Here is a 9,934-nt window from a genome sequence, read left to right as displayed (position 1 = left end):
GTTTGTTCGTTGCTGCCTGTATTTAAGGTTATTTCATTAGGTTTAAACTGCTCTCTCATCTTTATCAAGGAAGCCATTGGATTTCGCTGAGGGCCTTCCCTTCTATCAGCTCCATGGCGTGAGCGTCGGCCTGCCATTACACGCGATGCTGTGTTTCCACACCTGGCTCTCCAGGTGACCTGGGGCAGGCACATGGACTGGACATCGAGGGAGGGGGTCACCCAGCACACAGTGGGTGCCCTGTGAACAACTCATTCTTGGCTTGCTTTGGGTGTGGGGTGTGGATGGTGCTTCAGAACCTTGGTGGGTCCTGTGAATGTTTTCCCAAGGAGCAAATGCTAAACTTGCTTCACAAGCTACTCTTTTAAATAAATAAATGAATAATTGAATGAATGAATGAATGAATGAATAGGTAAGTAAATAAGTAAGTAAATAAATAAGTAAATAAACAAACACACACATACATACATACATAAATTTGTTGTATTGTAATTTGACAGACGTTTACAGGGAAGTTGGATTTTCATTTATTCATCGTTGCACCACAGGCAGCTCTTCCTGCAGCACGTTGACTGCTTCCCAGCTCCTCCTTCGCTGGCAGCCTCAGCAGCTTCACCTGTCAACTCCCCGCTCCCCTTCCCTTCAAGGCTTAAAGCTGCTTCTAGCGGAGATTCATCCTCTTCTTTTGTGTCCTGGTGGCTTAGTGAGCAATGTGTCAGTCTGTTGACTGAAATGTCAGCAGTTCAAATCCACCCGGGCCCTCTAAGGGGAACAGCAGACAGTCTCCTCATGTAAAGGTTTATAGCACCAGAGCCCACTGGAGGGTTGCTGAGTTGGAAACGACTTGACAAGAGTTTGGTTTTGAGGTGTTTTGTTCCTCGCTCCTACTGACTTTCTCTCCTCTGCTCTTTCCTGGCCATCACAATTCCTGCCTGTCTCCTAACTCTTGCCTGAACCCTACAATCTCCTACTTTGAGTGTGATCTCAACTTTGTTCCTTTCTCCTCACCTGGCTTTTCAATGTCTCACCTATCCTCAGTTCACTTGTATTTTCTTCATCTTTCTCCGTGTCCCCATGATTTCTACTTGTGTCTCTTCTGTCACTGACCTCCACCACTTAGATTCCCCCTGAGCTCTGTGATCCCCTGCGTGTCCCCTCACCCCTCTTATTCATCCTGTGAGAGTTGGTTACCAGTAATGCTTCTGGGGGAAAATGGAAGAAACAGCAGCTGTACGGATACCTGAAACTCGCTTGAAATGTGATTGCTGTAAAAGTCGCTCCCCTTGTGTTATCTGGAACACTGCTTATGTTTTGTACTCAGTGGTATATGTGCAGACACAGGAAAAACCCCAAACTCCCTACCACTGGTTGTGAGCCTACCCAGATCAATGTCCTTTGTCCTTCTGTCTTGACCTCTCAACATAGGAATGAGAATCAGCAAGACAACAGTCTCTCCATCAAGGATCCTGACCACTGAGTTTCATCCCCTACATAGGTAGTCTCAGCAGGCACCCGGAGAGGAGTGGTATAAAAGCTATTAAGGATCCTCTGTAATTGCCCTGTAGTTTTCTTTCTTGGGCAGTGTGGCCAGAGGCAAATTCCCAGTCCCTTTCCTTACCAGAGGCATGAGAGACCCTTTTGTGTCCTTGGCAAGGAAAAAGACTGAGGTCCCTGTCAGATTCCCCCATAGTCCTAAAGAATGCAGCAGAAGCTCGTTCTCCAACCATTCTCCATCTGTCCTCAAGCCGCTCAGAGCTTCTTTGGGCTTCTCTTAGCCTCCTGGTGTTTGGAAGGGACGTGTGCGCGCTTGTGTCTGTGAGCAAAGGGAAAGAGCTGGCTGAGTCAACAGAGGGAACGGGAGCCAAGTCGGAGGAAGGAGGCTGTGGTCATTGGCATCCATCCCCAGTCCGTTTACTCAACCCAGCCGAACCCAGGTGGAAGGTAGGAGTCTGGATTAACTGATTGGCACAACCTGGTTCTCCAGCACGTGGTCCTCCTGCTACTTCAGAGATAACACGTCTGCTGGGCTGGCTCTTCCAGCCCCCTCCCAGCCTCCTGTCCAAGCCTCCTCCTCTGGCTGGGCTGCTGTATTCCTGCTTCTCTCTGGGAGACACAGCAGCACTAGGTAGCAAGGCCTCAGAACTGCAAGCCCCCGTCCAGTCCTGGGGCTTTCTGAGGCTCCTCATTCTGGGTTACAAGAGGAGGGGAGTTTCTGATCTTCCTAAGTGTGTTCCGCTGGATTGTCCCTGGGCATGAATGGAGCCTAGACTGAGATGCAGAGAGAGGTCAGGCAGATCACCAAGGTGAGGAAGAAGCAGCCCAGGCCTGGTAGGAGGGAGGCTTTGATGGTGAGAAGGGACCTAAGAGAAATTCTGAAGCCTGGAAGCCAAAGCCTGGGGTGCAAACCTGCCCCCAGGCAGCCCACCATTCTGCTGGATGGATGTTGACTTCTCAACAGTCCCCACAGCTTCTATGGATGCACCTCACAGGCATGGGTAGAGGCACAGCTGGATATGCATTATTCCTTCTGATCTCGACCCCACTCCATTCAGGTACATTGCAGGGGGCCCTAAAAGCCCAGTGTGTGTGTGTGTGTATGTGTGTGTGAGAGAGAGAGAGAGAGAGAGAGAGACAGACAGACACAAAGGGGGGACATACACACACACACACACAGAGCAAGCTAGATGCTTCAAGGAGAGAGGAGTCTTTTTTCAGACTCCCCTCAGGAATCTGACATGTCCAAGGAGAGACTGATAAATAACAAGCTGCCCAATCCCTGAAAAGTCTCCCAGGCACTGTTCTAAGCACATCACACGTATTAACTCACTTAAGCCTTATTACCACCTTGTGAAGCAGATGCTGTTATTACTCCATTTCACAGAGGACAGACTGAAGGCACGGAGGTTAGATAATTTGACAGGGCTGAGATTTTAAACTCAGCAGTGTGAGGTGGACGTCAGTAGCTCTTTATGCGCTTGTGTCCCATAGCAAAGGTATGTACCCTAGCTGTGTGTTTATATGTGTACAACACCAGGGGTGGTCCTCTTATGCACATCTGCCCAGCTCCCCTCACTGAAATCTTGGAAGCATTATTTCCTCCTTCTCTTTCCCTTGTGCCCTCTCTCCTGCCCATGCTGCTTCGGCCTTTGCTCAGTGTCAAATGTCTCATGTCCAGCCACTCGGTGCCCTCACTGAGGCACCAAGAGAACCACAGCAAAGAAAAGGCACATCTGGATGCAGAGGTGCTTGGGCTTGAGGTAGGCTTGATTCCCAGCATCTGCTGCAGCTGAAATTGTGGTAACCCCAGCCCCATTCTGGACACAAGCATCAATATTTCCTCCAGTGTTTGGCAGTTGAAAGGGGAACAGAGTCTGCATCTTTGAAATCCGCTGGACTGTGAGATGGGGGCAAAGACTGCCTTCTAGCCAGAGCTCAGGCCTGACACCAAGGTGGAGGTGGGCGACAGTGCCCACTCCCCTTCAGGGCCAGGGCAGGAAGGCAGCATCTCTCCCCAACAGCCTGTATGTCTCCCCTGGGTCCTCCTCCTGACTTTTAGAGCACGTGCTCCTTTCCTCCTGGCAGCTGGCCACCTTGCCTGTCTTGTGGCCAGAGAAGTGCCATACCTGCTTGCCAGAGAGGCACAGGTGTGCCTGCGTCGTTCACACAGTGTACCACCTGCTGGAATCTTGGCTCAGGGTGGGCTTGGGATGGGATCCACTGGAGAGACAGTCTGTGGCATAATTAAGAAGGAGCAAAACACAAAACAAAACAATGTTTTCCTTCCTCTCTCTTTTCTACCACTTGCCCTAATTATTTTCCCACTTAAAAATTCTACATCAACTTTAATTAAGCTGGCCTCGGGCAGGGAAGTCTGGCAAACTTGGAGAAGTTCACTTGTTTGTTTTCTTATCACTCAGTGATTGAATTTAGATGTGTGAGTGCTTGCTCTCGCTCTTTCTCAATGAGGGATAATGGTGGCCGCCTGCCTGTAGGAGGGGGCAGGTCCAAGGAGAGCTGGCTCACCCCAGTCCTCAAGGGAGGCACTGCACTCCTATTGTTGGCCAACTGATGCCCTAGGTTTTCTTCACTTCCTCCTTCAAGCTCTTGCTCTTTCCTGTAAGGTCGCCATGGGAATTCAGGACTTGGAGTCCAGACTCTTGAGTCAGAAACTCAGTTCTGTCACTTATTGTTTGGACACAGGTCATCCAGTTATTCACTCCATCATTCATTTGCTCATTTTCTCCTTTGTTCAAGCATTCATTCACTTCCTCCTTCGTTCATACACTCCTCTCATTCATCTTTGTTTTTTCATTCATTCATCCATTCTCATCACACAAAAGTAACTTCCCACTTCTGCTTTCTCCAGGGTCAAGGTTTTTTTGACTTCTCTTAGGCCACTTCTTCATTCCATACCCTTGGGCTCTTTCAAGGACAAGAAAGCAAACTGTAAATGGAGAGTGGCTCTGGGCTCAAGACAGTGGGACTTCAAATATTGCCTCCAACACCACGTGTAGACTCTGGGTCTTTCTGGGCTTTGGTGTTTGCTAACAGTGCACATGCCCAGACCATCTATCTCCAGGTTAGGGATTCTCACTGAATCCTGAAGGTTGCAGAATTCTGTCATGACATGGAGAGGATGAGAAGAAGGGCTCTGGCAGAGTTGAGACGCCTGGTCGCTGACTGGGAAGCTCATCACATTGCCAGGGTGCTCTGAGCTGGAACAGAGGTTGGACGGTGTCTGGGGGCCAGCATGGAAAGTCTTAGGGGACTTTCTTAGGAAATGCCAGAAGTCTTCACTCAGTCTGGTGTGGAGGAGTCAGGTGCACAAACAACAGTGAGTGAGTGGAGGCATGCAATTGAGCGAAGGACGAGTGAACTTTTTAGTGTTGGAAATTGAATGAAAGACTGAAAAAGTGAGTGAATCTGATCATTAAGTGGATGAATTGATCAAGTAGAGAATGATGAATGGGTGAGTGGATTAATGGATAAAGGACTGAGTAATTGCGTCCATGAATGAGTGAATGAGAGGACAAAAAGTTATTTCATGAGTTAAAACTAACAAACAAATTAATTAGAATGATTAGCGACTAACAATTAAGGAAATGACTGAGCAATGAAGTCACTCTGATTTCCATTTCTATTGTGTTTATGGTAAGGGAAGAACCTGAGGGGACCCTCGGGAGGTGAGGGAGTGGTTTCCTAGGGCAGGTCTCCTCCCTCCCCCATCTCCACCCCTGAGTCCCCCCAGACCTGCAGCACTAGATCCTCTTCAGTCTATGAGTGGCTTTTCCACCATGTTGTTATTGTGTAAGTTGACTTTAACCCTCTGTGGGCTTTCAGAGGCAGTTAATCACTTGGGAGGAGATTGCCCTTCTTTCTCCCGCTGGGCAGCTGGAGTACCTAAACAGCAAGCCTTTGGATTCGCAGCTCAGCTTCTCACCACTGAGCCAGGAAAGCGCCATTCTACTTCGGAGAGACAGAAATAAGATCCCCGTGTATCATTTGCTCCTGCACCAGAACTACACCAAACTATAGAAACGCGGATGTCAGTAAAATAACATCTCTCGGTGGCTTGTCTACCTGTCTCCCTCAGTGCTGAGAAATAACTCGCCACAGCAAGTTAAGCTGACAACAAACACAGGAATTGACCGGTGGGAGTGAACTTGGTTGACTGTTGACAGAAATCTAAGGTGATGCTCTCTTCGTTGAGCTTGCCGCTCTCACAGGTGGCCTGGCAGTGTTCCTTCCTTTTTGGGAACTGGATCAGGCTCCACAGCCCACACCCTCCTCTTCCGCAAAAGTCCCCCCCCCCCAATTGATGAAGGTGCAGGGACGGGTCACAGTGTCCTGAGAAGAACCCGGTTTAGCTTTTTGTGGTGAGAGTGTACTTAAGAACAAAGAAGGTACAGAGGAACAAGAGTGAGTACTTGGGCAGACTCCTCCCTCCTCCCCAGAGACTGGGTGGTGGCCAAAGATCAAGGCAAGCTGAGGTTGAAAGGTGCCCCCTCTTAGTCTGGCCCCCTGCAGGGCGAGATGAGGGGAGGGAAAGGGACGGTGCAGCCCCTCCGCCAGTTCTGACCCCGGCACCCGGAGAGCACGATGGAGTGGCAGCCATGCGCAGGCCGTGGGAGGATTCTTAGAAGGGTGGATGGGCGCCCAGGGCTGCAGTGTGCGGTCTCCCAGCAGCCTGGCCGCCGGGCGGCCCGGAGGGAGACCAGGAAGGAAGGCAGTCTTCGGCAGAGGGCACTCAAGTCCTAGGAATGTGCACTCAGCAAAGCCGCGCGTTTGCTCGGTGGTTTCCCGGGGACGCGGAGCTCATGAATCTCGGTAACTCGAGCCCAGGGCCTCATCACTCACGGTGATTGTGGGGGGATTGAGAGCAAGAGTGGATCAGTCTAAACAACACGCGCACACAGGGGACTCGTCCGAGCGAGTGGCGAGGCCACCGCCGGGCCCCTCCCTCACCAGAACAAGCCGGAGGGGGGTCCCGGGGAGGGCGCGGAGCCTCCCGGTTCTTCCGGGAGCCCTACCCTCACCCCCACCCCTACCCCCACCTGTGAGCCAGTGGGAGACGGGAATCTGGCGGGCACAGGCGAGGGCCTGCTCAGCCCGTTTTTTCGGGGATGTCAATGAAATGCGGGAGCACTTGTCCTTTCAGACAGCGGCCCCTTTTATTTGGGAATGAAAAGCGGCATTAGTCTGAATGAGGTTTGGAGGCCTCATAAATCCGGCGCTGGCTGCCTCGTGGGGGAGCGGGGAGCGGAGGCCTGGCTGGTGTGTAGACTTGTTTACCAACAATTCCAAAAGCCAGAAAGCAGGGATTGGACGCTCCCAGTGCCCTGAGAACCTGCTTGAGATAGCGCCAGCCCTGCGAATGGCTGATGGTGGCAAGGGCAGGAGGGGCAGGGGAGTGATGATCAGGGGTGCAGAGCTTTTCTCGCAAGGTGTGGGGATCACCTGACTGCCCCAGGATTCCCAAGCAAGGGGCCCAAATCCCATCGCCCTGGCCTTTTCATGAGGACTCCGTGGCCTCTCCTCACCCACCGTGATTGCTGACGGTGACCCCAATGAATATTTACTGAAGAAAGGAAGCAAAGCTGGCCACATGCTAGCTGCGTGACTTTGAACTTCTTATTGAACTTCTTTCTCTGAGGCTCAGCTTCTTCATCTGTAAAATAGAAAAATAATGCAGATCCTAATCACAACAGGCTGCGAAGGTTGGATGAAATGATGCCTGTGAGGCATTGAGTACACTGTCTGGAATGTAGACAACGTAATAAATGCTAATAGTTGTTACTACTATTGTTGTTGTCATTGTTATGCATCAGCCCTCTCCTAGGGCAGTAAGGGAGTAGGCTATTGTCCGTTTGGAGAACCTCTCTGCAACAAAATGGCTTATAGTGAAGTCAAAGGCAAGGCCCCATCTTGGACTGGGGTTGACCAGAGTCCCTCGGACCCCAGGTTTCCAGATGGGAGGCCCACTCCAGTATCAGAACCCTGCAGCCTTGTGGTTTTAAGATTATATCCCACCATAGCCAAACTATCAGCTAGAACATCCTTCATCCACAGCATGATGGGGAACACCTGTAGACTCTGGGGCGCAGTGGGAGTGAGAGCCAGCTTTGGCAGCATCTTTGGAGGTGCGCTCAGTGCTGAGTGCTCATCTGTCACTGTATCCCATTCTTACCCTTGGGGACCTCAGCTTCCCTTTCTGGCTTTCTCCATTCCCTTCTCTAGTGTCACTGAAAAGGCTGGCCACCTTGGAGGATGTTGCTTTTCTCTCCTCCACCTTTATCCTGGCCTGTCTAGAGCACAGATTACCCTCTTCCCCTGCCACAGCTCACATTAGAGCTTTCTCCAGTCTCCCCTGCCCTTGGCCCCCTCCTGACAGGTGTTCCCTGCTGTGTTTGCTCTTGGAGAATTAGCATCCAGGCTCTTCCTCGCCCTGCAACATCTCTTCTAATGGTCCTAGGGACCTTTGGAACCCTGCACCCTTGGCCTGGAGTTTAGGTCCTTGTCAATCCTCTTTCCATTTTCCCATCAGGGCACTGTAGTTCTCTACCTTTTCTTTTGGTTCCTCAGGGCAACCAAACCAGCTGTGGAAGCTAATAGGTGAGGAGAGTGTGTATCTGTGTGTGTATATGTAGTCTTGAATGAAGAAGCTCCTCCCTCTCTAGGCTTTATCCTAGAAGGTTGGTGGGCTTCTGCTCCCTTCTCTGCACTTCTTCCTCGCTGGTGCCCACTGGGGCCGATTACTCTCTATCAAGAGGTGGCAGCTGCTGCTTCTCTGGCTCTAGTCGGCATGTCCTTCCCTTGGATCCCATGGGCAGCATTTTCCAGTGGCTGCTCGGGAAACCAGCCGCTCCTGCTCCAGGGCAAAGGAGGCCCAAGTACTGCGAAGTCTGATCCCAGGGAACCTCCATTTCCTGGCGACTCTTCAAGGATGTCCTCAAGGCAGGCACACCTTCTGGTGCTGAAATCCCTGCGTGCTTCTCCTCCAATGGCCACAGCCTCTCCTCTCCGCCGGGTGAGAGGGAGTTCCCTCCCTCCTAATTGGCAGGGTTGCCGCTCTGTACATCCCCACACAATGCCACGGTCGCCTGCACCCATATAGGCAGGGAAGGAAAAGACAGGGACCTTATCAGGCAGGATAGAGCTCAAGGAACAGTATATTTGTAAGAAAATGAAAGATTTGCTCTTCAAATGTTGGGGGCCATGCTCTTACCAGACAGCTGGCAAATGGGAGAGATTGGGAATGATGGAATAGATAAAATTATTTAAATGAGAAAAATAAATTCACACACAGCCTAGCCCGCTGCCCGGTGACAGATCCGTTTATTTATCTACTGTATCGGCACCGCTTTGTCTCTGTCAGAAAGGTCATTAAACTCGCCTAACTGCGTAATTCGCAGCCTCCTGCTCCAGCTTCGCTCCACAGCCCTTCCCTTCCCTCTACACCCAGCACGCCACTTGAAAAAAAAAACAAAACAAAACACCACAAACAAAACCCCAAAACCCAAACAATTATTATTGTTAATAAACACGGTTTTTCTTTTTCCTTGTCTTAAACCCTTTGCAGCTTGCTCTCTCACGGCTCCTGCTCTATCCGACGGATAATTATTACAGGCTTTTTATTCTTTCTCAGGAAGATTGGCGAGAGAACATCGCAGGCTGCCCTGCATAGTTCAGAAAGAGGGGTGGGAAGGCTCAGGGCCCATCTCACGCGCCAGGCTAAAGAGAAGGGTTTAGCCACCTTCCTCCGCTGTAACATTGTGGCTTTAAGTCTTGCCTTCGACACAGGGGGCCTGGCCTCGGCTCTTCTGCCCCTTCCAGCTCTTGCCAGCTCCCCACGCCCCGCATGAACAAGTCTCTGTCTACACCAAACCCCAGCCTCAACTCTGCTTCCATGATGAATAGGATTGGGGAGGGAAACCGGTTCTTGGGTCAGTCTCCAGCCGCTGCCGTCCAGCCAGCGACAGCTGCTTCCGAGCTGGAAGGCGAGATTCCTCAGACGGCGAGTCCCTCTGCTCGCGGGGCGCGAGTGTCTCCTCTAGCTGGTCAGACCGCTAGGCTCCGCGGACTCCCAGCTCGCAGTGCCGGCTCTAGCGCTCTACGCCGGGTTCCCAGGCTCCGTGCCCTCGCAGCTAAAGGCAATAGGGGCGGCAGGGTGGCTGGAGACGTCTGGGAAGAGGAGAGTGTCCCAGTTCTCCAGGCGTCCCCTGCAACCGGGCTCAGGGTCCCTTTCCCTGCCCCCCGTACAGGTGTGAGCGCGCGAGTGTGCGCCTTTGGCGGGTGTGAGTGTGAAGTGTGTGCGCGGGGGAGTGAGCGGAGGGAGCGCGGGCGGCGGGAGGCGGGAGGCAGGGCGCGGGGGAGGGGGCTGGGAGGGAGTGTGTGCGCGCGTGCAACTCCACTCCGGGGCTTTGTGCGAGCCCGG

This window comes from Elephantulus edwardii, unplaced genomic scaffold, assembly GCF_000299155.1.
Source record: "Elephantulus edwardii isolate Elephantulus edwardi_28Jun2011 unplaced genomic scaffold, EleEdw1.0 scaffold00049, whole genome shotgun sequence".
Classification (NCBI taxonomy): domain Eukaryota; kingdom Metazoa; phylum Chordata; class Mammalia; order Macroscelidea; family Macroscelididae; genus Elephantulus; species Elephantulus edwardii.
Note: the sequence above shows the minus strand (reverse complement) of the source record.